Below are 26,123 nucleotides of genomic sequence, written 5' to 3'. Positions count from 1 at the left end.
TACAAGCTGAATAAGGAGTTGGGGGATGCAGGCCAACCGTAGTCTCCACAGCACAAGTCAAAAGCCACAAAAGAGAAGAGAAGGAGGGGAAGCGAAGGGGGGTAGAAGGGGAAAGGGAGGTTCAGGTTCCCCTTCCAGAGACTGAAAGAGATCTAGGTGAAGATGAGGCAGTGTGCTGGGTGGTTTGATGTCACCTTGACACAAGCTAGAGTTATCCGACTAGAGGGAACCTCAGTTGAGAAAATGCCTCCATGAGAGCCAGCTATAAAGTATTTTCTTAATTAGTGATTGATGGGGGAGGGCCCGGCCCATTGTAGGTGGTGCCATCCCAGGACTGGTGGTCCTGGGTTTTATAAGAAAGCAGGCTGAGCAAACCACGAGGAGCAAGCCAGTAAGCAGCACCCCTCCATGGTCTCTGCATCAGTTCCTGCATCTAGGTTCCATCCCTGCCCTGACTTCCTCCAATGATGAACAGTGATCTTGAAGCGTAAGCCAAATTAACCCTTTCCTTCCCAACTTGCTTTGCAGCAATAGAAACCCTCACTAAGCCAGGTAGAGGCAAACTAGAGAGGCCGTGCTTTTGAGCCGTCCCATCTTTGCTCACGATGTGAGCTGAGCCGGGTGTGGTGGGGGGAAGGGAGAGGGGGAAAGTGTTAAGCAGGCTGAGGGAGGACAGGAGGCAGGACACACCAAGGAGAAAGCCTGAAGAAGACAAGACACTCCTCCTGCAGCTGTATTCTTTATTCCCTTTGGGACGCCCCTTCTCTGTCTTCACCCCATTCTATCTGCATATCATTTACCTGCACTTAGCCAGAAACCAAGGTAACGGAGGAAGCCGGAAGAAATGACCGAAACATGAGGAGGACTCAGTGTCACCATGGGGCCGCCCTTCTGTCTTCGGAGGGAGTTGGATCCTTCAGTGACAAAGGGTGAAATAGCAGGCGGGCCACTGAAGATGCTCTGACAACCGGATTTGACCTTTATGGAACAAGAGAGTTGTCTGCCGCTAGGCCAGGCATAGGGGGTGAGGAAGGGATACTGACACCTTAAGACTAGGTTCCCAGTGTGGCGCTGAGCCTGAGGGTGCTAGGCTAGGGCCCGTCCTACAACTCACACACTCTAGGTTCTACTTGCATGGTCCATACAGTGTAGCCTGCAAGTAGAAGGTGGCCAGGTTCATTGGTGCAGCAAGAGGAACCTAACCAAGTCTCTGCTTTGGTTATGTGGAGGGGCTAATTACTCTGCATCCCCCTGAACCCCACTGTTGCAGCCCAAGATTGGGCAGGATCCTACAGAAAGATACTCTGGGCCCCCAAATTCATCTTTTCAAAGGCTAAACGCCAATGGTGTTTGGAGGTTAAGCCTTTGAGAGATAAGGATGCCATAAGGGCAGGGGTCCATGATGGAATTAGCGCCCCCAAAAGCTCTCCCACACCCTCACCCGGCCCACCTCAGTCTTGTCAGTCAGAGACCAAGTGTCTTTAACCAAGAAGGCATCTAGCCATGCTGATTCTCTGAGCTGAGATTGTCCACAGTCTCCAGGGCAGTGAGAAGCAGATGCTAAGTGACTCCGTCTGCAACAGTTTGTTTGTTCCAGCAGCCCATGTTGACAAGCACAGAAGAGAAAGGCTTTAAAGATGGGCATAGCTGCAACCTGCGGCAGCCTGCTGTATCACAGAGAAGATGCAAGGCAATCAAATCTCCCAGCATCTTCGGCTGGGCACACCAGTGCCTTTCTGTTCCCAGGAGTCTTTGATGAGTCTTTTAGCCTGTCTCTGGGGTCAATCCAATTGTAAACTGAAACACACTCAAATCCCTAGGCTCTGTCTATCCGAGCATTACCTACCTTGGTTTACCCAAAGCAGTAGAGGGAACAAGGGACCAAAGGACTCCCACATACCCATAATGGGGTCATTGTCCCTGGAGTCATGAGACCCAGTGACACACAGCAGTTCACAGGCAGGTATAAAGATTGTCTGAGCCGGGCGGTGGTGGCGCACGCCTTTAATCCCAGCACTCGGGAGGCAGAGGCAGGCGGATCTCTGTGAGTTCGAGGCCAGCCTGGTCTACAAGAGCTAGGTCCAGGACAGGCTCTAAAAAAGCTGCAGAGAAACCCTGTCTCGAAAAACCAAAAAAAAAAAAAAAGATTGTCTGAATCTGAAATTTTACTTGATTATGGTCACTGTTTCATCCTCCAGGAAGCCACACAGCCGCTTTTCAGGCTCCTGGTCCTCACCCAACCATAGCTCCTCCCAGCCGAGTCAGAAGCATCTAGAGTGAGCACATAAGGAAATGCCCTGCTTATACCCACAGGCTCCTAAAGGTTCTACATGCCAGGGTGGTCCCTTTGGCAGTGGTCGTGGCTGGTGGCCAGACACCCTTGTTCTTTATGGCCACAGCTCTGCTAACCAGAGACTTCTTCAAACGAGCTTGTGAAGGGGTACATTGCAACTATTCTGCTCCTACTGCCATCCTGGGAGACACGGTCCACAAGGAAAATATTTTTCTCAGTGTAACTCTGTGGTTGATGGGGATGATTAACTACCATAGGAGGGTGGAGAGAAAGGGAGAAGAGGGGGGTGCACGGGGAAGAAATGGAGGGGGGAAGAGGGTAAAGAAAAAGAGTGGGAAGAAGGACGGGGGAGAGAGAGAGAGAGAGAGAGAGAGGAAGAAGGGGGAAATGAGGGAGGCAAAAAAAGAAAAAGAGGAATAAAAAACAGAAAACAGAATAGAAGGGGCAGAAAAAAGAGGAAGAAGAAAAGAGAGAAGGTGAAGGAGGAAGAAGAATGTAAAGGAAAGGAAGAAAGGAGAGAAGGGGGAAGAAAGGAGGGGGAGAGAAGAAAGGGGGAAAGGTGGAAGAAAGGAGGGGGAAGAAAGGGAGAGAAAGGGAAGGGTGGAAAAAAGGGGACCAGGCAGAGGAAGAAAGGAGTGAAAGAGAGTTAAATATTGTTTTAAAAGCATTTAGAAGTCCCTGTCCAAACAGTCTACCGAGAGACAAAGACAAGAAATGCTACCTTCTCTCTACCCAGACAGACCAGATTGAGGCTTGGCACAAACACCAAGAAAGGACTGGCCAAGAGAAAGGTGTGGACCGGTAAAGGCCACGTCCAGGAGTCCAGCCACCATAAACTTGAGTCCCAATACCAACCTCGCCTAACTCCAGCCCCAGATGGCTTCGGGTAACTTATTTCGCTCTCCTGCCTTGGTGGCTCCCTCCAGTAAAACATAGGACCTGTGACTTCACCGGGGTACCAGGAGATTAGTGCACATTTCTAAACTACTTTGAAGATGAAAAAGCCTGGGCCTAAAGGGGGCTATTATTGTCGTAACTGCCTGTGAAAACAGAGAACATGGGTTCCCACCTGTGTCTAATGATTAGCCAGAGGGCAGGGAGCAGATCCGGGAACAGTGACTTAGTGGCTTCTACTGCAGCTTGTGGCAAAAGTCAGTGTTTCCAGAGTCCTTGATGGGGACACCGCCGGAGGGGTACCCCTTCTGAGAGATTCAGGATACCGCTGGAGGGGTTCCCCTTCTGATTCGGGCACAAGGCATACAGGAGGAGAACAACTTCCCTTTATAGTCTCTGTTGTCGATTGATGTTTTGAGACATGTAGTCCTGCCTAGCCTGGGACTCCTTATGTAGACCAGGCTGGCCTTGAAAATGTGACCACCCTGCCTCTGCCTTCCAAGTACTGAGACTATTATAGATGGGCATCACCGTACCCTACTCCCACTATATTCTGCTTCATTCCTACCAATGCATTTTGGGAGAAAAGCTCCCTTAGGTGTGGCCTTAGGGGTGCCTGTGGCTATACAATCTCTCCATGGTTATACCATCACCTCTCCATATGCCGATTTCCTTTTACTAAAGAGAAACATCCTGTGCCTCAGAGGCCCTCAGACAACAGTGGGTGCCCTTTATAAACACACTTTGGTTTCACGGTACTGGCTGTTCATACACTGACTTTGGATGTGCACGATTTAACACTAGTTCATTACACTTCATTTAAAAAAAATAATGTTTATATAAATCAGTTTCTCACCCTCAGACAATGGGGGCATGTTTGGCTGGATTATTATTTATGGTGGGAGCTGTTGGGGGCCTCGAAGGATGTTAGGAAGACCTGCTGGGGGTTAGGGATGTGTCTTAGTTCACGGAATGCTTGCCCAGCATACATGAAGCCTCGGCTTCACTGTACTGTATGAGCAAAGCATGGTAGTGTACACCTATAATTCCAGTGCTCAAAAGGTAAAGGTTATCCTTGGCTACACAGCAAATTCAAGGCAAGCCTGAGCTATATGAGAACCTGTATCGAAGAAAAGCAAAGTACCGCTGGTCATGTGCCTGCTCACTCGACACCAAACCCCGAGATACAACAATACAAAATACCTCAGGCACTGCCCAGCTATGCCTGAGAAGTCAGTGAGCTCTGTCATTGTCATTGTTGAGAATGACAGCTTTCCTGTAACAGTTTCTCCGTCACAGAAACCCCTGGAACAGAGACAAGAGTCCCTGTCTGTGTCTGGCCCAGCTTCAGGACCAAAAATTCTGGCTCCTGGAGGCAGATCTGGGTTCCAGGCCTCTGTACCCTACATATCATTGCTCCGTGTGCTTCCATTTCCAGAAACGGGATGGCCAGTGCAGGCTGATGACCAAAGGGCAGAGCCATTTCTAGAAGTCACAAACAGGGATGTCCAGAGTGAATTTCAATTCCGGGACCTTGCCTGGTGTCACGCCCTGCTCACCGGAACTTGAAGGCATGATTGACACCTGCTTGTTGGGCCAGTGCCACTGCCTCCAAGCCAAAGAAACAGAGCCCGGGGTGGACTACTGGAAATGAGGGTATGCCCATTCAGTGGGGTCGCTACAGGCCCAGAAAAGCCTTGTATGATCTGTCCCTTCCTTCAACCTTATAGACAGACAAACAGGCACAGAAAGCTCAGGGATGGGTCCAGCAAAGAGGACCTCAGCTGACCTCCTCCAGCCCTGCACCTGCGACTAAACTGCAAGCTAAGGGAAATGCCACTGCCATGTTACTCAAAACACGAGGCGCAGGCTTATAAACAGGAGCTTTCAATGTTAAAATCCCGGCGGCTGCAAAGCTGCGTCTCTGAGAGAATTAAAACCTGCATTGGCAGCCACCCAGAAGGCAGGAGGAAAGCCCATCACCAATCATCACCCAGGGCCCCCAGGACCCTCAGGGAGAACTGTGACAGCCACCATCGGAGATCTCTGCCTGGCTCAGCCATCACCAGTGGTGTGTGTTTTCCTTCCACCCCACCCCATCCCCCCATCTGGCACTCTTAGCCCTTACCTCCTCCTGAGTGCACAAAGAAGCTAACCCACTCAACTTCCTGGTTCATGCAAAGTTAAGACTGTCAATCACACAGATGCCAGAGAAAATAAAGACTTATTTTGAAGATCTGGTGTCAGAGGTACTCAAAAGACATGCCTTTCTTAGCGACCATCATGGGGTGTCTGAAACAGTCCCACCTTACTTACGCATTAATAGAATTTCTCAGGCCACCCATAAGGTCCCCAAGGAAATACAGTGGCTATATTCAGTCTTCCAGGGTCCACCTTCCAACTACACATGTGGGAAATCCTGCATTCAGATCCCCAACACCCATGTAAAACATCAGACAGAGCTATGTGTGTGCCTTTGATACAGCATTGTTGGGTGGGAGGCAGAAACCAACACACACTATGCCCTGGGCATACCTGGGGACACACTAGGAAGCCATGTCAGCCATTCCCAGTGTAGGTGGGAAACCTGAAGACCATGTATAAGGCAGCTGACATTCATATGGGCTGTGGGAAGACACGAGCTTTTGCATGTCTAAACCCTGGGCAGCTCCCTTGTTGGACCTAACATTGAAATCCACAGAACCAAACATTCACATGGGCACCCACAATTACTGGACTACCAGTGAGTTCCCAGCAATCAATTAGTCAACTTTGCTGCCCCCACTACATAAAAGCCCAGCACAAGCTATCCAGGGACCTGCTTAGGTGGGCTGCCCTCTGACATCTGAGGATGTACCTTACGTTCTAGAACATCCTAAGAGAACTGCCTCTGGGTGATGGCAACTCATTGCCCTATTCATGGCAGCACTACCAAATATCACGACACCAAAGAACTCTTCTGGGGACCAAGGTGGCTTACAGAAGAGTTGGCTCTTACAGCAGTGCCTGGAATTGCAAATAAGACACAGAACCCCAGGTCACGAGTAACACCACAGATGTGGTGTCCCACTCCTATGTTCTACAATCCTGACAGTGATTCTGCTCAGTTCCATAATGAGACCTCATTCAGGATGCTCTCAACTACCTACTATGGTGACAACTCCCATACAAAAGCAAGGAAAACAGCAAGATTAGGGAAATGACTCAGTGGGTAAGAATATGTGTTGTGTGGTGTGGGAGAGATGAATGGGCACTAAAGCCATGGACCACTGTCCTTATGACATCTTTATTTCTCAAAGGTTTAACCTCCAAACACCATCGGTCACACTTGAGCTTAGCCTTTGTGTGGTTCAAACATCAAGACCTGAGTTCAGATCCCCAGCACCCACATGAAAAGCCAGGCAAGGTCGCGTGTGCACCTCTAACGCTTGCATTATGTGGGGATGGAAACAGGAAAATTGCTAGAACTTGTCAGCCAGCCAGTCTGGGAAGGAACAGAGCAGATGGGGAGAAGGGGGTTACCAACAATGAGCTTCAAGTTCCATGAGACCTCCTGTCTCAAGGGGGTGAGTGGAGAGTGACAGACCAGCGACACCCAGTATTCTACTCTGGCCTCCATGTACCTGTACCTGCACACACATTTGTGAATACACTACACACATACACCACCACCACCACCACCATCACCACCACCACCACCACCACCACCACCATCACCACCACCACCACCATCACTACCACCACCACCGTCACTACCACCACCACCACCACCACTCACATAGAAGAAAAAGAAAATGCTAACACTCATAGCTGACATCATTTCTGTCCAACGTCAGGATATCAGTGATGTTTGCTCTCTTGTTTTCATGATTGGTGTAACCTAACTGGATACAGTAACGGATTTCACTGTGGTCTTTCCCCACATCCCTATACAGCTTCAAGAATGTGAGCATTTCTTTAGTAAAGAGTGTCCACGGGGCCTCTGTAGAAGCCGGCATGTTGCTGGGCCCTGGAACAGAGGATGAATAAGACCTGGACATTTACTCTCAAGAAGTTCCCAGTCTAGACTAGGAACCTTGAGAAAATACAGGAATTCTAACAAGTTAGATGAAAGAGAGTTAGGTGAGAGGTATCCTCACCCTGTCCTGTCTCCACAACAACACGGCCTGTGGGGATGTGAACCCTTCTGACCACGCAGACAAATCCCTATGAAAGAACAAGCCCGGGACAGGACAGACCCTCTACGAACCCACTTAGGGCGTGTGTGACCCCTAAGCCTAGGAGCACCTAGCCAGGCAGAGAAGAGTGAAGCAAGACAGGACTGGGTGAGATATGTTCTGTGCTTGACTGACATCCCCAGGGGACAGTTTTCTGCAGCTCACTTGCCTGATGGAGAATGTTATACTCCCAGAGCCACACAAAAGGAAGCCATGACCATCCCTCAGCTCTGCCATGGTTCAGGCTACAATAAAATCTCTTTACAAAAACATCGGCTGGAAGGAGATGGCTTGAAAGCCACTGTCTCCTGTATGTTGCCCTAGAACATCCCTCCCCACCCCCAGCCCCCACCCGCACTCCCATCAAATGCTACTATCAGAGAATGCCTTTGCTGGCCACATTCTAAGGATGCCCTCCATTGTCTCCATCCCTTTGCTGTTTTGATCTTAAAAGACTGATCCTTTCCTTTAAAAAAGATATGTTTTATGTGTGTGAGATATATATCTGTGTACCATGTGTGTCCGGTGCCCACAGAGGCCAGAAGAGGATGCTGGAACTGGGGCTACAGATGGCTGTGAGCCTCCATGTGGGTGCTGGAAGAGCAGCCAATGCTCTCAACCACCGAGCCATCTCCCCAGCCCTGCCTGGCTCTTGGTTTTGTTCTGTTTTGTTTTGTTTTCTACAGCATTATTACTTCTGGCTCTGTGTGTCTGTCTATACTCTCTAGAAATGGGGAACAAGAATTTTTCTCCTTTGTTTACTATAACTGTCCTGTGCTTGGTGATCACTGGGTGTTGAGTGAATGTATGAGTCTTACCATCTGCCGTGTCCTCCCCCACTCTCCCCTTCCTCCCTGGTGTACATGTCTCATATTTTGAGGCTGGAGACTTTCAAAGATAGCCAGATAGCCAGGCTACCTCCCTGCTGCCAGAGAGGCTGTGTGCAGATCCATGACAGACCTTGGGTGTTTGACCTTTGTCCTCTGCTCCAGATCACTAAAGAAGCAGGGCAGAATGACAATCAAAGCTCCCTGTTCCCAAAGCCGAGGACATTGCTCTCTGAAGCCAGGAGACCATTCCACATGCTGATGGATGATACTCCCTCAGAACCTGCCAATGTTTCCTTGAGGAGATCCAAATATAAGTCAAAGAAACAATAATAATATTTTTCTGGCAGTCCAGCCAATGTTCACCAAAAGCCACTCCTACCTCCTTTTTGGTGACTGATATATATACATACAGTATGCAAAAAAAGGAAAAAGAAAAGAAAAGAAAAAAAAAAACTGTGGGTCCTTCCTCTCCAAACGGCAAAACTTGTTTCTCTGTGCTAACATAGTAAGATACTTTGTTGTAACCCTCAGGGCTTTGGAAAAGAAAAAGATAAAACCTGCCCAGCTCCCAAGATTTTACAGAGCAGATTAGAACCCCCAGCGTCCCTCTCTTCCTGGTGAGTCACCAAACAATTGCCTTCCAGACAGGGCCCGTGGCAACAGAGAGGGACTTCTCTCATGGAATCCATGAAGGACTCACAGGGAGATTTTCCCAAAAGTGCAAGTCAGTGGACATTTTCAGCCTGGCTTGTCAGGCCACTGGCTAGTCCCTCCCTCCCTTGAACCTGACCTCCAGGGGTTCACAGCCTGCAGGTCCCTGCCTCTCCAGCTGAGTGCTCAGCCACACTTTCCGTCCAACCGGTTCTGCCCATTATTTTTGTTTCAGGGAGGATTATCACCATGGCGATGGATGTCCTGGTGACCGAGGCAGGAGGGGAAAAGAAACCCACCTGTAGTCAACCCTTAATCCCTTAAAGCAAAGCATGTCAGAAAGTAGCAGCCCCGGAAAATGGGAAACACCGCCAGTGTTTTCTGCCTATCATAAATCAGGAAAGAAAGAAAAGCCCACTAGAGGACATCGGAGCTATGACCACCATCCACAAGGGAAACCCAGCCAGGAGCATGTCCCTGGAGGTTCTGTACATTGCCCAGCATTGGGAAATTCGCTTGATGTGTTTTCCTTTTTCATAAAGAGCGTGGCGGAGAGGAAACAGAAAGCAGAGGCTGTGATTAAGAAAAAGGAAGAGTGGTTTCTGAATGTGTTTCAGGTCACTCCCCATGACCCAAGCAGCCGCAGGGCGCATGTGCCTCCTACCAGGGCAGCGCTGGTCTTTTCTGTTTGCTATGCCCACAACGTGGCCTTCCTATCAGGACCTCAAAGGAGGCCTGGGTGGAGCAACCCCAGCCGAGCCCAGTTCCTGGATATTAGCTTAAGCGCTGTGTCCACAAGTATTTCAGCTGCTTGAGAGGAGCAGGCAGTCCCGAGGCTGCCAGCACTCTTACAGAGCAAGAGGAAATGACAGGTGCACCGGAAGTGTTCACCGTCTCTCCCAGGAGGAACCTCAGAGTGCCCAGGTGAACCATCAACCCAGACAGACACTGTAGAGATGGACTCCCTGAAGTGGCAGCTGACAAACAGGAAGGGTAATAGTAGCTTGTCGTCTTTTAGGACAGTTTGTTTCCTTCAAATAAGCAACATGCTCCAGTGTAAGCTGCCAACCATGATGTGGTGAACGTCACGGATGGATGCTCTCCCCCAGCCAAGCCATGAACCCCCGTTCACTTGCCACATCTTTGAATCTCAGCTCGACCCCATTTTTCATTTAGTTGTTCCTGGTGGGGACATTGGCTCCATGGTCTTTTTGCCTTGGTCATCTATGGAGACGAAACACTTGAAAGGTTTGGGGGTCCTGGCTAAACCAGGAAATCAGGGACAACCAAGAAGGTTTCAATATGAGAGAGATGCAGGTGGAGAAAAACATACAATCATAAAAGAAAGCCGGGTGTGCTGGCTCACACGTGTAGTCCCAGAACCTTGGGAGTCTGAGGCAGGATCGTCTGAAATTTAAGACTAGTCTGAGCTAGGTAGCAAGTGCAAAGCTAGCCTGAGCTACATGGTGAGGCCCCCATCTTAAAGAAACAAAGGGGTGTAGCTCAGTGGTACAGAGGCTGCCAAGCAGGCTCAACACTAGCAAGAAAAAAAACAAAGCACAGAAGAAAGGCTTAATGACTAGGCAGCAGTTAATGGGAAGAAAGAGAAGGCTGCTCAAGCTATGTGTTGTGATTGGGTTGGCTCTGCGTGTTTACACTGTGGAAGGGCTCTCCTCCCTGCCTTGTGAGCTAGTCCTGCAGCAAGGGGGCCTAATGGGCCAGTTAAGCAGGCAAAGTTGTCAGAGCCCTAAGACTGACACTTGGGAGAAACTCCACAGGCTGCATAGGGCTGACCTGGCCTCTCAGAAACCAATTAAGGATGGCCAGCCCCTCTGACCACATGACGGGCAAACACATGCCAGAAAAGCAGACGTGGTGGTTGCACAGAGAATGGCTTGTGAAAACTGTGTTTGGGGCAGGATTCTGTGGAAGGAACATCTCTTGGGAAAACGTATGGAACGGCAGCCTATCCACCACAGTGCTACCTCCTTCCTATAAACAAGGTCGTGAGAGTTCTTGCCATCCCAAAAGGAACCAGAGGAGGCAGAAGCTAAGAATGAGGGTCCCAGATCAGACAGAAAGCCAGAAACACACACACACACACACACACACAGACCCTTACATAGACACATGGCTACATGCACACTTTTGAATATGCATACCACCTACACACACATGCACCACACACACACACACACACACACACACACACACACTGCACAAGGATACCCATCATCTTTGATTTGGCTGTCTCATCCCGAGGAGCTTGGGTGTAACCCCTGGGAACAAGCTCCGAGGCCACACATGGATGAAACTCCTTGCCTGGTGACAATGATGTCATGTCTCCCAGGCACTGGCTCCCTTGGGAATGTGTGAGTGGGTCCCCCGGGGCAAAGAGCAACTGCTCAGGGGTGATTCATAAGTGTGCTACTCCCAGCCCTGTTCCGTCCATTACTCAACCTCCGTCCAGAGCTCACAGGCAAGGCTGCTCTGCAGACCAGACAGCCATTGCTCTAGGCTCTGCACTTGGTGGAAAGCAATGGGCACTCAGGGCGGCCTCTTCTCCGTCCCTGCCTCCTGCTTCTGTAACACCCAAGAAAACATGATACGCTGTATGAAGAATCGGGAGGACAAATCGAAGTGGGGGTGACAGAGGCAAGAAAAATGTTCCCTCTGTTGAAACCCATGAATCACACCACACGGGTGGCCTCCTTTAAATCAGAATGACACCTGAGCTTCCTCCTACACCACGGCCCTCAGCATCGCTGCTCCTGGAGGGTCCTGGCTACCTTTCTATCACAAAACAGAATGAGGCCGAGCATCAGCCAACCGAGCAACCGTGACTCAACTCCTGCTTCTCAAGCACCGCTGGGGCTCTACAGGTGTCCCTCTGGTGGGAAGGGGGAGGGTGGGAATCAGAGACTGTACTCTCCTCTCCCTGCACCCCTACTGCTCCAAAAGCCCAATGTGGTCCCTGTCCCAGGGATCTACATGATATCAGGACTGAAATCTGGAGGTTCTGAGAACATGCATGAGCGTCATTGTAAGACCTCCCCAGTTGAACCGTCTGTCCTGGAGAGGGGCTGGGGAGACCGCTTGGTGGGCGACGCATTTGGTGCAGGAGCATGAAGACCTCTGTTTGAATCCCAGCATTCACATAACAAGCTAGGTGGGTGTGGCTGCACATGTCACGTGCCCTTAGCCCTCTGTGAAGGCAGAGACAGGAGGATCCCTAGGGTTTGCTGGCCACCAGCCTAGCTCCAGCTTCACTGAGAGACTCCGTCTCAAGAGAAAGAGGCAGAGTGGAACGGAACAGGTCACCTAACGTCCTCCCCTGAGCTTCAGCCACTCTTGAGGGATGGGTGACTTTTTTCTCTAATTTAGAAGGTGAACTTGATTCTCAATTCACAAGAACAGGTTGCAGGTTGGTTCTGGCCCAGGAGCCAGTCTGCCAAGCACTGGTCAAGAATCACATATTTTAAAGGAGAATCTCTGAGAGTTTTCTTTTGAAAGGAGTCATCGCTATAATAGCACTTGGCTCTGTGAAAGGATGCCAGCATGGAAAACCTCTTTGCATTCCTGGATTGACACAGGAGATAAGCAAATAGTGTCCCTGATTTCATAGACCTGCGACTTAGAAGAAGACAAAGGATTTGCCAAGTTCCCATATGGAGGATTTAAAGCCAGGAAGTCTGGCTTCAGAGACACAAGGCCATATGTGTTCACCACCCTTAACAGGGTGCATCGAGGAGAACTGGGTATCTGGATGGGGTGTGAGGAACCACCACCTATATTTTGTGGACGAATTCAGAGAACCCTCCCATGGGAGCCCCCACTCAGCAGGGCCCCATTCCCACCTTCGGTGTAAATTCCTCCCCCAGGCATTTATTCCATGGTTCCAATGGCCTCCTGGAATTGCTCAGGATTAGGTGGGGATGGGGTGGGTACACATTACTATCTGTGAAGTGCTGTCCTACACGATGAGTCACGGAGCTGAGGTTAAAGGGTAACTGCAGGGGAATGAGCCTGGGAGTGTTAGTTTCAACCCCAAGGGAGAAATGGGTCCACAGCCCAGCGAGTTTTTGACCCAGTTTCCTTGGTAGGGTTCTGTCCCGCGTGTTCCCACCATACAGAGCCTTAGCCTCCGAATATTCCACTTCCGACCTCTCCCAGCCTCCACTATACAGGCTGGATACAGAATGCCCTCCATATCGGATCTACCTCCTGCTGCTACCAGACAGAATTCCGCCCAAAAACGGGGCCCCTGGGGAAGAGAAATGGGTGGTGGCTTTTGGTTTTAGGCCCATTGCCTGACTTCCTTTCCACCCTGGGCACCAAGGTACTTCTGGGCAGAAGAGCACACTGCCTGGCTGCCTCTGGCCCTACCACACCCAAAGGAAAGCTGTGGATCCTGGACAGAAACCCAACCAGAGCCTGGGAGAGCTGTCTGCTGTAGAAGCGCTGCTCTGCCCTCCAGACAGGCAGGCAGGCTTCCTAATCCTTGGGACTTCAGGAAAAGAAGGCCAGACCGCCTGGGCACGCGCTTGCTCTCTCAGAGAGATTGCGCAGACAGGAGGCAAGCTTTTCATTATGTAAAGCACTTGGCTCCTTCCTCTCTCCTCTTTCTCTCTCTCTCTGCATCCTGCTAGCAATTTTGTATCCGGTTTGGGAATTCCAGAAACATCTGCAATTGTCTTCTGTCCAACCACACATGTGCAGGCTGAAGGGCTCGATCGTGTTACTACCTGCAAAACCCAAGACACAGAAAAGCCTGGCCACCACCCTTGCAGGACTGCACCTGCCTCCTCCTGCAGAGACCAGGCACTCCGCAGATGGGTGGTGAAGAATGCCTGGACGGGAGAGACCGTTGGCACTTTACAAGTTTTCCAACAACGCAGACAGCATCAGCCGGGCACCCTTCCCCTGGCTTTGTGTGGCAGGAGCAAGAGAGCCAGCAAAAGGGTGGGGCTGGGCTACATTCAAGATCGCCAGTCAAGGTCCCTCCTGCTTCCTCTCTGGTTCAGTCAGCCCTGATGACATCAGAAAGACTTGTTAGTCTGATGTAGTCCAAGCTGGCCCTGAATTTGCTACAAAGTCGAGGCTGGCCTGGAGTTCCTGGTCCTCCTGCCTCAGCTTCCTGAGTTTGCGGTTGAGAGAAGCGCAGAATTGCACCTGGCTCAGAAGCATATCCTGGAATGCGAGCATCCAAACTGCAAGGGACTTTTCTCTCTGGAGCCAGATCCCCTCACCCACCTTCTGCCTCTCTGGGTGTGAACACAGTCCAAAGAGTATCCACACCCCAAGGTGTACCCACGCCCCGAGTCTTGGGATCGCAAGCAAGCAGGGCATGTGAGGTGAAGGAATGACAGCCAGTCAGCACTAAGTATGGCTGTGAAAATTCATGATTCTTGTCGGTGCTGGCATCTACCCGCACTTCCTCTAGCAGGATAAATCCCCCTGCGTGTCCCACCCGGGGCTCTCTGCCTCCACCACCTCACCGCTGTCTCCAGAAATCTCCTGAGTCAACTCTTCAGCTATGAGGCTATCCCAGTGGGTTCCTTCCACTGAGGATAGATGCACATCCCCACTCCCTTCGCCCAGACCCACCCTTTGCTCTCACCGCACTCAGAATTACAATGACACAGTCTTGTCAATTTTCTTTGGTCATAGGTTGTAGTGGTGAACACTGTTAACTTGACAGGATCTAGAATCATCTTGACCCAGGAGGTGGTGACACACGCCTTTAATACCAGCACTTGGGAGGCAGAGGCAGGCAGATCTCTGTGAGTTTGAGGCCAGCCTGGTCTACAGAGTGAGTTCCAGGACAGCCCGGGTTACGCAGAGAAACCCTGTCTTGAAAAACAAAACGAAACAGCAGCAACAACAAAATGTTTAGAAACATCTAGGAGACAAAGCTCTGGGCCTGTCTTTCAGGAAATTTCTATGAAGGAAATTAAGGCAAAAGAGAGGAAGTCACTTGGCCAGGTCACATAGCTACTGGGAAAGAGAGGCAAATCTACTTCCGGACAGAACTGCATGGCTACCTCCAAGTACACCCACATTCCAGAAAGGAACCTGTGCACACAGAAGAAAAGACCCTGCAGAGAGTCACCCCAGTTCCAACCTGGGGCCCATCCTGTACCCTCTTTTCCTTCAGTGGAAAAATCCAATCTTTCTTAAAGGCAGAAGATACTTGTCAAGGGCTACAGAGAGACGGAAAGAAATAAAGGTGGCTGGGCAGAGAATAAAACGGGAGAAAGAGAACTTACGACCAACCCAAGAAGGTGGCACTTTCCAGGGCCTGAAGTCTGCAGTCATGGGGAGCAGGAGAGGGGCATTCAGTGGGGGCATAAAGTCTGACTTTATGGGGTCCCGGAAGCCATGCCAGAGACGCAAGATTTCCTATGAAACACCCACTGTCTGCTGGGTAGCAGTGGTGCACGCCTTTAATCCCAGCACTTGGGAGGCAGAGGCAGGCAGATCTCTGTGAGTTCAAGGCCAGCCTCGTCTACAGAGTGAGTTCCAGGACACACATGAAAGCTACACGGAGAAACCCTGTCTTGAAAAAACAAAATAAAATAAAACTACCCCACCGTTTAAATATCAGCAGTCAACCCAAACCATTTTTGTACAAGGTATAAGTTAAGAACTAAGCACACCCAAACTCAGGCCTCTGGGACTCTGGCTTATGAATCCAGGCCCCAGGATTCAATCTTTCTGGTTGAAAGATCTATTCCAGAGACAAAAAGAAACCTGCCTGAGATCTCGAGACTGGGAACAATTTCGGGTTTGCACACAACTTTTCTGGCATGAGATGGAACTTCCGACTGGGAGGCGATGTCAAATCGCCTCCAAAAACCTCTATTCCTGGATGCTCAGTGCCCACAGAGTCACAGGCTGGCTGGCTGCAGGGCATGCTGGGGGAAACCAGACAGCATGAACAAGCCGGTGGTGATGTCTCTAGCAAAACTCTCCAAATACCCTTCTTAAGTAACCACGGTTCTGATGTGAACATAATAATGACAACAATAAATTTCTAGTGGTTTCTAGTTCCAAGTCCTTCTCTGACGGAACATCCTAAAATTCAGACAGGCGTACACAGGAGAAATGACCCTAGTTATCAGGGCCAGCCCATCTCCCACTTCCCTTCCTATCCCGTCCATAAAACCCAGTGATTTACAGAGTCCTAGGGAGGGAACCTCTCGCTTCCCCTCTGCAAAATTTATTTCTCTTTAATGGGCTGCCATGCCTCTCCATCCCTCCTCGTGTCTCCCTCTGAGTGTGTTTGCTCACTCTCTCCCGCCTCTCTTCTCTTCCAAAGGACAGGCGGCCTGTCAAGAACTGCTTAAAGACAAAAAATGCAAGCCAGAGATGCTGCCTTCAGCCCAGACCTGGCAGACGTGGGATTGTCTCAGACCCCACCTGGCTTTTATTGGGGGAAAAATACTTTTTCCAGGGAATGAGGTTGGCCTTCGGGTGAGGAACGGTCACAGCTCAGAGTGTGGCTGGGCCCTGGGGACCGGGCCCTGAATTCCCACAAGGGAGACACAAATGATTTACGCTCCATGCATACAGCTTGGGGACTAATGGAGCCTGGGATCTATAATTAGACAACCACTGCAATTACTCCAAATTCCTACCCTTTCTTACTCCCTCCCCATGCTTGTCTTCCCCAATAAGCAATTGCCTGAACCCTGGAGGCAAGAGGTTAGTTAGTAAGGGAAGGGCTTAGAAGTTACATGCCTGTCTAAGAGGGTTCCTGCCTCTGCCCAGGAAGAGATCTCCTCCCTCCGAGGCGGGGGGGGGGGGGGATAAGCCCTAGGTGCAAATAATTACAAACACTTGTCTGTCATTCTGTACAAAGCTTTTTGATTGGCATTTGTTCATTTGATCCTTACAACAACCCCCAACTCCTCCCATAGGATTCCACTGACAAATGAGGACCTGGGGCCCAGAGACTTATCCCAGGTTACAGCCAGACGGTGACAGTTTTGACCCAAATCCTATTTGGCTACATCTACCAAGGTTTTCTGAATTCAGAAGACCAAGTAAAGAGAAACCAAATGTGGTGTGTGTGTGTGCGCGCGCGCGCACTCAATTAAATGAATATAGAACTTGCTACACAATCATGAAGACCCATGTTCAGATCCCCAGCACCCACACAAGAGGCTGGGTAGGTATGAGCACACATGCACATACACACAGGAAATACCACACACACACACATCCCAAAATTAAAAAAAAATATGTAAAGGTCAAATGAAATTTTTGAAAATCTATCTCAGATGGCTTTGGGACAGGAAGAGCCAATTGTTTTTCGACAACAGGAGAGATCTCCTGACTCCTCCCCACATGGATGGCATCCCAGAATTATGTCCCTTCTCTTCCCTTTGGAGCCCCAAAGGCCTTTTAATTGTTGCAATGACTCCACAAGAAGAGTCATTATGCAGAGATTGTCAGGCATGATAGATTCCAGATCACCCATAGCTCTAGGCAAGCTCTCTGGAGGTTAACTAGTCCAGATAGCTCCCTTGAGGAAGGATAGGGGCAAAGGGAAGGCTGGGCTGGGGTCCTCAGCCCAGGGGCCTACCCCCTACCGCTCAGAATAAAAGGTTCTCCATGGACAGAGTCTACACCTTGCTGTACTGGGACCCAGGCCATGTCCATGCTGCTGAGTGGTACCGGGTCTACTGAAGTGAAAAGACCAGACACATGCGTGCAGTCAGAATTCGACTGGACCAGTCTGTAGGAAAACAAGCAGGACCAGGTCTCTGGCACAAGGACTCCACCCACATTTAACAAGGCCGGCGCAGACCTCGGGCCTGGCAGGCCAGTCAGTTGCTCTGCCTTTCCTACTTCTTCTCCCGGGAATAGGCTCCCACTCGGTGCTCACCTATGGGAGGCATGCAAGAATTCTGCACGGTGCCTTTTGCTTCACTCGTTCAAGTCACTTCCTTGCCACATCTGCAAAAGCCTGGGTCATCATTTCCGGCTTAGAGATTCAGAAATGAGTCCAGAACTAAATCTCACCCAGCCTTTCTGCTCCTATCAGATGGCCTTGGAGAGAGTAAAAGGAGACCCTCTGGGGGCTAGAGAGATGGCTCGGTAGGTAAAGTCCAAGCTTGCCTCTGCAGCACTGGCATACAACCTGGGTAGGGTGACAAGCATGTGTTGCTGCAGGGATGGGGGAGGGCAGTGGGGTAAGGTAGATCCAGTCAGTCCAACCAAATAGCAAACTCCACATTCAGTGAGAAACCCTGTTTCAAAGACTAAGTGATAGGCCATCAAGATAGCTCAGGGGGTAAGGGTGCCGACAGCCAAACCTGACAACCTGAGTTCGATCCCTAGAATTCATGGGGTAAAAGGAGAGAACCAGCTTAGGCAAGCTGTCCTCTGACTCCATACATTGGGCTGTGACAGGCATAGGTGTGGATGAATCCATACACACACAAATAAATAAATATGTAAATGCTTTTTACAAACATCAATAGAAGACACCAGATGTTAACCTCTGACCTCTACACACACAAACAGGCAAACCTGCACACATTTATACAGATACACGTATACCACACAGATAGACATGCCACAACCAGACCCTTGCCAGGGAAGTATGGCTCTTCCCTTTAAAAGAATCAGAAAGCTCTGGCACTTAACTTCGGCTACTTGGTTTAGTTCCCTCCCTCCTGGGTCACCCAGCCCTCCAGGAGGCACCCATGGGGAACCAGCTCTTAGTCTCAGGGGGGTGCTCATGAGAAGCACTAACTCATACACAAGATAGTTACTTAATCACTCATGTGCTTAAGTGTACCCAAGAGTACATGCATGTGTGTGCGCGTGGTTTGTGTGTGTGTGCATGTGGTGTGTGTATGTGCGTGTATGTGCGATGTGTGTGTGTGTGTGTGTGTGTGTATAAGGACAATATCAGATGACATTCCTTGGATACCAACCACCTTTTAAATTTCACTTATTCTGAGTCTCTCGCTGGTCTGGAACTCACCAAGCAGGCTAGGTTGGCTGGCTAGTAAGCTCCAGGGATCGGCCTGCTTCTGCACCTCCAGTGCTGGGGTTATAAACACACCACCGTGCCTGACTTTACTAAATGTGGGTTCTGTGGCTAGAACTCGTGCCTGCAAGGCCAGCACTTTCCACCTGAGCTGCGGCAGGAGGAGGGGCTGTCTTATGCATTAGAGAAAGTTCAGTGATGTTCCTGGCTCACAAGATCACGAGATGCCAGCTGAACCCTCTCCCTGACAACTGGGAGCAACCAAAAATGGTTTCAGTGTGTCCCCTGAGGGACTGATCGATTCTGGATGATGCCATTGACCTGCCGGTAGAGATGAGGCTAAGAAAAAACTCAAATAGAGAACCTATTTCAGAAGACACATCAGATCACCTCCCCCTCCCCCACCTCAGCCCCCTCTCCCCGTCCCAGAGAGCAAGACTGAGAATGAGGTGTTCTGCAAACCTCAAGGTGACCCAGGGAGGGAGCGCAATGGCTTCCTGCATCTAGACAAGATCAAACTTCTGGAGTTCAATCCTTGGCAGATGCAAAAGTAAGAGATCCTGGGGAAAGGAAAGCTAAACTCGAACATTGCTAAGAAGCCAGGAGCCTAGTCCTTAAATAAGATAAACCTGGTCTTTGCAGCTTTTGTGCTCTAGGGATCTTCTTGGCCGGCATCACTAACGCCAGCTCACCCAACCTATACCTCCCTTCGTGCCTTCTAAGGAAAGGTCCCTTTTGGTTTCTCTTCAGGATAAGAATTAAAAGAAGCCTACTAGGACCTGAGCTGTTGGCATTTACTTGGGCAGGTGGCAACACAGCCGCTAAAGCAGTGGTTCTCAACCTGTGGGTCTCCATCTCCTGGGGGTCGAATGAGCCCTTCACAGGGGTTGTATATCAGATATCCTGCATATTAGACATTTGTATTATGATTCATAACGGCAGTAAAATTGCAGTTATGAAGGAGCAATGAAACAATTTTATGGTTGGGGGGGGGGGGTCACCGCAACATGAAGGCAGCCTTAGGAAGGTTGAGAGCCACTGCTCCAGAGCCTTCCAGGGGCTGGAGTGGAGTTGGAACCTTGAGGAAGACACTAAGAAAATGAAGAGGAGGCATCTGACTCCTGATGAGTCGAGAAAGCACAATCCATGTGACTGCCCAGTGGAATGCAGGCTCTATTTTGTGTGTTCATTCCTTTGAAACAAAAGCAAGCAGGGAGAACCATGAAGAGGTGAAGAAGCGAGAGCCACTGGATTTCGGACATAGACCTTGCCTGCAGGGAGCCCCAAAGGTACTTGGAGACAGGCATTTGTCAAAGCAGTAATTGAGGGGTGTGTGTGTGTGTGTGTGTGTGTGTGTGTGTGTGTGTACGGTGGTGCGGGGGAGGGACCTTGTCCTGTTCATTTGTATTACTCCTCCCTAAGCAATGTCTCCCTCCACAATGTACTCACCTCACCCTCCTCTCTTGACCCCCACTGTACAGGGAAGAAGGCTCAAGGAGGCTGCGCTGAGAAAAGCAAAAAAGTTCAAGCAGAGATGTGTGAGAAAGTAGGGCGCACACTGCAAGCCCCAGACTCGGGGGAAAAAATGCATATTAGCTCACTAATGATTTTCATCTGGATTATCTGGGAAGACTCAAACAAATGGGGATATGCTGGACTTTATTTACAAACGCAGTTATTAAAACTGGTTTCAGGGCCCGTGAGATGAATGGGTGGATAAAGGCGTTTACCACCAAGCCTGACACCCTGAGTTTAAACCCCAGAAAGGAAAAAAGCCTGTTCCTGCAAGGTGTCTTCTAACTTCCACACGCAGTTACGTGTTTGCCCACCCCATGACCTAACACACAAGCAAATAAATAAATATAAAATAATTGGGTAAAAATCAGAGCAAGGCGGGTTCCATTCCTTTCCTTTCTCTTCCTTATTTTTAATCTTTGTTGTTGTTGTTTTTTTTTTTGTTTTCTTTCTTTCCTTTCTTTTTTCTTTTCTTTTTTTTTTTTTTTTTTTTGAGGCAGAATCTTTCTAGCAGTCTAACTGGCCTGCTAACTCCCCCTGCAGCCCAGGCTGGCCTAGAACACCTCCTGAGCCTCTCATAATGCAGTTTTTCTCCTTTGAACAAGGCCATCAGGAAGTTGAACGAGTATTTCATTTCTACAGCTGCTGTAAGCTGAGTTTGCCGTAGCTGTTCCACACCACCTGCCGTCTCTCCTCCCTGAAGAGCCTCTAGACTATCTGGGCTCCTCCCAGGATTCTAGCAACCCGCCTTCATTTGCTAAACAGTTTAGATGTCCTGCACGCGCAAACACACACACACACACACACACACACACACACACACACACACACACACACACAAACCCTAAGTTAACTTCTGTGGGAAACCCCCACATGAGTCAGAACCTTGGACCCTACACGGCCCAGAGAGGGGGATCTAACAACAGAGACAACAATGCCCTCCCCCAGACTGCGGCCATGTTGGACTGGTTCCATCCTGCAGTTCATGAAGCTTGGCCTCCACCTACTCAGAAGTAGCTTTTCTGGTTCATCATGTCTTCCTAATGGCTCCAACCCTGCTGCCTGCTGCTATACAGCACAGCTTTCTTACTTCCTTGTCTGACACAATATTGACTTCTCTAGTAGGAAAACCCTTGCTAGGCTTGCAAGTCCTGCACTCCAAGACAGCCCATGCCCTGGCCTAGGGCTTCCCATTAGGGCAGGATGAGAAGAGAGAAATATGAGAGGTTGGCAAAGGTCAGTCATTATCAAAAACCACTGCATGGAGTCTGTATGTATGAGAGAGTGGGGATGGGCACATGTGGAGGTCAGGGGTTGACTTCTGGGAGCTTCCTATAGCTCTTCACCTTATTTTTAAGACAGAGTTTCTCACTGAACTAAAAGGTCAGCTGATTGGCTGGCCCATCAGCCCAGGGTTTCTGCCTAGCTACACACCCCCAGCACAGGGTTGAAGGGCTCACAGTACCCTGCTTAGCTTTCGTACGAGTGCTGGAGACCCACGGTCCAGTCCTCACACTCGCACAACAAGCATTTTATACAGTGAGCCATCTTCCTAACTCCTTGCATGGATTTCTGAAGAATATTCTTTAGCTTACAAGATCCAATAAAATAAATCATTGGTCAGTGTTATGATCTGAAGGGATTCCCCACAGGGGCAGCTTGGAGCCTCCAAAAGGCATCTTCTCTTAAAGTCTCTGAAGATCATTTGTGATTGTCATAACCAGAGGCAGGGGGCACTTCTGGCATCTAGTGGAAGTCAGGAATGCTGATAAACATCCCATAATACACAGAAAGCCCCTGTCTACCCACCCCCCAAAATACCAAGAGCTCCCTGACTTCCAATGTTACTAGTGGCCAGTTTGAGAAACTCTGACCTAGAATACGAACCACGGGCATGCCCCCACTTCCCAAAGCCAAGCTGGAGCTTGCTGTAATCTCTGGCATCAAGGAGGATCCATCTTCCCTCAACACCACAGTCCAACAAACACACCTGGGAGTGGATCCAGGAAAACCTGAAGGATCAGGGCAAGAAGAACAACTGGGAGAAGAAAAACAGTACCAACATGATTAAATAAATTAGCCCAACTAATTACCGCGTGTCTAACTTAGCACCTGGAGCAACAGTTGGGGTGTACAGAATTGAGCAAGCATCACCCCCAACTCAGGCAGGCTCAGGGTATGCTGGCCTGCTGCTCCCCACTGCCTTCCTCTGACATAAAACATGGCCGAGAAAGAGACTCAACAATAAAGTCTCCGTGCAGAGTGTCCACCCTCTGGATGTGGGTTCCCTACAGGAGGTACCTCTGTGTCCCCAGTACACCTCACATCCCTCCAAAGAGAGGACTGCTGGAGACAATAAAACTTCCTCTTAGGCTGAGGTCTCAGTTTCCCAAGGTGCTGCCTTCTGAAGCTTTCCAGTCTCCTGCCTCCACTGGGACTGCTCATCACATGCTTATGAAATATCCAGGGAAAGCTAGCATTGTTCCTCCTTAGTCAGCTCGAACAGCGTCCCTACTCCACTCCTCTGGCCTCGACCGTGCTTTCTCAATTTCCCAAGTCTAGAGCTGCTATCTCTTTACGAGCTGTTCCCACAACGACGATCCACGGCCCTGCATTGTAATGCTGTGACCCTCCTGAAATTGCCACTGTAAAATCTAACCAGAAGCTGTCTGAGCTGGCAGTGCCACCAAGCTACTTGGTGATTTTATGTGACAGCAATCAAGTCAACCAAACTGACTACAGTGCCCCAGGCAGCTCACTAGGGATCATGGCTGCCCATGCCCCATCCCTAAAATGCGCTACACATCAGTCATGTGGCTACACAGAAGGAGAACCCTTACCCCACTCAAGGAACATCTTTGAGTTTGATTTACAAATGGCTATTCAAGTGATTCTTTAAGATTTCATTTTTGCTAGGTCGAATGGCAGTCCCCAAATCATAACCTGTGGGCACATCTTTATTTAAAAGAAGAGTCTTTGCAAATGAAATTCAGTCTCCAGGTGAATATCCTGGATCACCCAAGTTTGCCCTAATACAGTGACAGGTGTCCTGGTCAGAGAGAGAAGAGGAAACAGACTCACAGAGAAGACCACATGAAGATGCAGGCAGAAAGTAGAGCCAGCAAATTCTGGAGGAAGCAGGGACAGACCCTTCCCGGAGCCCATGGAGACAGCATAGGCTTCTCAATATCTTGGTTTTGAACTTCTGGCTTCAAGAACTGTAAGAGAATAGACTCTTGCTGTCTTTAGTTGCTAAGAGGGGTTGATATGTTAGTCTAGTACTTTGTTCATATACTCGTTCAACCCCACCCCAGTCGACTGTGTTGCCATTTAGATACCTTTGGTATAAAAAATATGGAGTTCAGACTTGTATTGTTGACTGTTGGTGCATATAATACATATCTATTCTGTTTAGATGCCACCTCTCAGATGATTCCCAACAACCCCCTGAAAATATCCATCTTTAACTCCCTGTATATCTAACCTATATACCCCTCTAGCATCTCTTCATCCTGTGTTTGCCCACCACATCCCCACTGATCCCAAACTATGCATTTATTTGTATCCCGATCATTAATTAGCTTTGCCTTCCATTTGAACATATTAAGAGGTACAGTCTTCTTATCAATTGTCAAAACTCCCATAAGGCTAGTATGTAGCACAAATTGGTTCTTATGATTATTTAATGAGATGAATAAAATCATAACTCCTTATGTTCAAAAACAAAAAGTCAAGAATATTATATTCTAATCCTTGACTGTACTTTGCAAGTAAAATCTTCCTGGACTAGTGAGGACTTTCACACACACACACTGGTGACCCTGTGAGTTAGAAACTAATTAGGATTTGTCTTTGGGGGGAAATGGGAATTTTTCTCCATAGGGAAATCCCTACACTCCCAATAAATAAATAAAACAATTGCCTAAAATGTCCCTAAATTTCTAACAAGTGTTTGGCTTTTTTTTTCTTTGAATCATAGTGTTTTATATCTCCCATTGCTAGCACTTTCTTCAAGGAAATGCAGACTGTGGTACCCAGTGGATGAAGAGCAGAGTGGAGACGGACAGGATGTTTGTGGAGATGAGCAGATGAAGGCTGGAACACTGGGAAGACAGTGTCCGCCAGCGGATAACCAGCACCGAGGCTTGGAATGTTCCTGCACGTCTGAGGACTCTGACAGCCTAGTAGCACACAGATCTAGGGGGACTTCCTCTTTTAGACACTCTAGACCAGCATGCCTTCCACACAGTAGAACTGTACTGTCCTGGTCAGTACTATCAACTTGATGCAGACCTAGAAGAACCTGGAAAAAGGAGTCTCAACTGAGTAACTGCCTTTATCATACTAGTTTATGGGTACATCTGTACAGGATGGTTTTGACTCTCTCAATTGATGCAGGAGGGCTATTCCACCATGGGCTGTACCACTCCTTTGGCAGGGGATCCTGGGCTGTATAATAAAGCTAGCTAAGTATGAGCCAGTGAGCAAGCTAACCAAGAAACAATATTCCTCCATAGTTTCTGCTTCAAGTTCCCAGTTCAACTTTCTGCCCTGCCTTCCCTCAATAATGGACTGTGACCTGGAAGTGTAAGCAAGGAACCCCTTTCATCCTCAAGTTACTTCGGTTAGAATGTTTTATCACAGCAACTGAGACGAAACTAGAAACCATACCCTTTGGTCAGTGGGCAGCTGGACTAGAGAAGGTTCTGGACTCCATGAAGGCATACAGGGAGCTTTCCTCTTTACTAGTTTCCAGGTTTTATCTGGACAGTTCCATCACAGGGCTCTTTTTTAAGGCTGGTATAATGAGTAGGAGTCTCCAAGATGCTGAGGCAGGAGATCTTCATAGGAGGAAAAATGTGGAACAGCAAGAGAATTTGGAGGTTTTCAAGAAACTTTGCCTCACAAAAGAAAGACAAAGCTATCATTTGCATTTTGGTCCACATTCATTTAGAAAGCAATTCAGGATGCGGCTGTTTCTCAAGTCAGTCACTCAAACTTGCTGATTCACCCTTGTGTGATTAGAGTCCAAAGACCATGTTTGAATAGGAGACTCTTCCCTTGGAAGATGGAGAAAAGAACAAACTGAACCCTATCCTCGTGGGAGGGATGTCCCCTATGTAGAGGCTGTTACCACATCTTCGGCTTCCAGATGAGATGACCTCACACAGCCAACTCTGTCGCTCATCCTGTCTTCAGGGTATTGGTTCAGTATTGACATGACAACCAGAAAGAGCAGCAACTGTAAAGACAACTGCATTCTCAGGCTGGGAAAAGGGAGATTCTCTAGGAGCTTAAAATCATTGAACTGTTTTTCATTTCCATGTGGGATTGCATTACATGTTTAGCGAGAGATGGGAGCCAGGCGTGGTGGTGCACCCAGTTAATTCCAGCACTCGGGAGGCAGAGGCAGGTAGATCTCTGTGCGAGGGAATGAACTTTCGAATGGTGCGGGCATTTGAACCCTCAAAGTCCAATCCCAGTGCTATACCTTCTCCAACAAGGCCATACCTCCTATTCCTTCCCAAATAGTTCCGCCAACTGGGGACCAATCACTCAAATATATGAACCTATGGGGCCATTCTCGTCCAAACCACCATATATACCATGCGGCTGGCCCTTTGCCCTGCATGCACATTTACACTTACTGTGCACAAGCAGTGGCAGGTATCACCACTAACACTTTACTACGACTAGAGTAGTGATCTGATGGAGGA

The sequence above is a fragment of the Arvicola amphibius genome, chromosome 4, assembly GCF_903992535.2.
Source record: "Arvicola amphibius chromosome 4, mArvAmp1.2, whole genome shotgun sequence".
Taxonomy (NCBI): Eukaryota; Metazoa; Chordata; class Mammalia; order Rodentia; family Cricetidae; genus Arvicola; species Arvicola amphibius.
This window is presented reverse-complemented; position numbering follows the sequence as displayed.